Raw genomic sequence first — 2,526 nt, 5'->3', positions numbered from 1 at the left:
CAAGAAGAAGGCATAGATTTCGATGAAACGTTTGCACCCGTTGCAAGACTAGAAGCCATCAGAATATTTCTAGCTTATGCCGCATACATGAATTTCACTGTCTATCAAATGGACGTGAAAAGTGCATTTTTGAATGGCTTACTTGAAGAGGAAGTCTACGTTGAACAACCTCCCGGTTTCGAGGTAAAAGGTGATATTAATAAGGTCTACAGATTAAAGAAGGCGTTATATGGGTTAAAACAAGCACTGAGAGCTTGGTATGACACCCTATCAACGTTCCTAATTAACTGTGGTTTCACAAAAGGCCTTGTTGATAAAACCTTATTTAGAATTCAAGAAAATGATCACATTTTATTGGTACAAATTTATGTTGATGATATTATATTTGGTAGTACTAATAAAACTTTATGTGAGAAATTTTCCAAGGTAATGCAGAATAAGTTCGAGATGAGCATGATGGGAGAGTTGAACTACTTTCTTGGTTTACAAGTAAAGCAACTCAATGAAGGAATATTCATCAATCAGGCCAAATACACGAAAGATCTTATAAAGAAATTCGGTCAAGATGGAAAATCCTCAATCAAGATCCTGATGAGCACATCTTTAAGATTGGATAAAGATGATGAAGGCAAGGACTTTGACGAAACAAAATATCGAGGAATGATTGGATCATTACTATACCTCACTGCAAGTCGACCAGATATATCTTACTCAGTGGGAGTATGTGCTAGGTTCCAGTCAAAGCCAAAAGAGAGTCATCTTCTTGCTACCAAGAAAATCATCCGATACTTAAAAGGAACAGTCAATGTGGGATTATGGATCCCAAAGAAGGTAATTTTACACTAACTGGTTTCTCAGATGCAGATTTTGCAGGATGTAAAATCGATCGCAAAAGTACTTCAGGAACGTGCCAGTTCTTAGGGGGAAGATTGGTATCATGGTTTAGAAAAAAGCAAAACTCCATAGCCACGAGTACAACCGAAGCTGAATATATAGCTGCTGGGAGTTGTTGCGCGCAAATTCTTTGGATGAAACAACAACTGAAAGATTATGGCGTGAATTGTGAAAATGTCAATATATTGTGTGACAATACAAGTGCTATTGCCATAACACATAATCCCGTGTTACATTCAAGAACAAAACACATTGATGTGAGACATCATTTTATCTGGGATCATGTTGAAAAGAAGGAATTATCAATCGAATACATCCCGACCGAGAATCAATTAGCTGATATTCTCACAAAGCCTCTGTGTGAATCAAGATTTTCGAAATTGAGACACGAAATGGGCATGATTGAATTGAGCTAAGTTTCTAAACTCTATTCTAATTATAAGCTCAATTTTTCATCTGATATTTCGACACTTTATCTGATTTAAATTTTCGTGCCTATGTGTCACACATGCAAAAGTTGTCACATCTTTTTAAAGTCCACCTATATCTATTAAATGGTGTTAAAGCACATAGTGCTTATATATCTTTCTAACCGTATATCTATATACATATATACAAGTAGAAATCATTTAGATATGCCAAATCTTACCATTTAAGAGTGATAAGATGGTGTGATGATAGAATGTCTTAAATGAGAACACCTTTTTATGGTAGTTGTGCACAATAAATAGTCTAGAAAGAATAGATTTCTCTTTCTTCCATCTACATAAAAACGTGTAGATACATACATATTATTTTCGAACAGATTTAGTGCTCTTTGAATTTTATTTCAGGTAAAATCAGTCCGAGTATCTAAATTTTTGGCGCCACATCAGCAGACAAATTGGATGGAGAATATATAACCTAAACTAACTATCAGTTAGGTCAAAGGTTGGAAGCTATTGGAATATCAAAAATACCCCTCACTTATTAAAAGTCAACATTTAATTGTGAGGATATTTGTGTAAAGACACCTCTTTTCTACCCAATCGGTTGGAGAAGCCACCATCACACTCAAATTTTCAAAAGCCTTTCATCTTCCATAGCCGAAATACAAACCTCTTCTTCCAAAAATTCTCAATCCCTCAAATCTCCTAAAAATATCAATCGCATTATGGCCACCATTGGAGATACAAGCTCACAAACGAATGAGGAACACACCACACAACTCAATCTTACAAAGCTAGCAGTGGGAATCAAGGCCGGAGGAAGTTTTGACCCTCAAGGATTTCTAAAAGAAGCCGAGAACTCTCATCTTGCACAAAGAATCATCCATGCACTTCAACATAGTAATCTCATGAGGTTATGTTCTTATCCATACTCAGGATTTTATGATGAAGATGTAGCAGAATTTTATATGAATGCCAAGGTTGTTGGATGGACCATTGAGTCCACCGTGAATGGAACTCTCATCACCATTGATGAACACGAGTTACACACAACCTTTGGACTACCCATATCTAGTCCAGAACAACCACTGTTGGACTTAGATGTTCATTTATATGATCATACGGAAATTTGGACAGAAATTCGGAATGAGAATGCCTCTCTCGAACCAAATCTTTCCGGTCAAAAATCTGAGTTGAAGTTGGA

Source organism: Ipomoea nil, unplaced genomic scaffold (genome assembly GCF_001879475.1).
Source record: "Ipomoea nil cultivar Tokyo-kokei standard unplaced genomic scaffold, Asagao_1.1 scaffold2827, whole genome shotgun sequence".
Classification (NCBI taxonomy): domain Eukaryota; kingdom Viridiplantae; phylum Streptophyta; class Magnoliopsida; order Solanales; family Convolvulaceae; genus Ipomoea; species Ipomoea nil.
Note: the sequence above shows the minus strand (reverse complement) of the source record.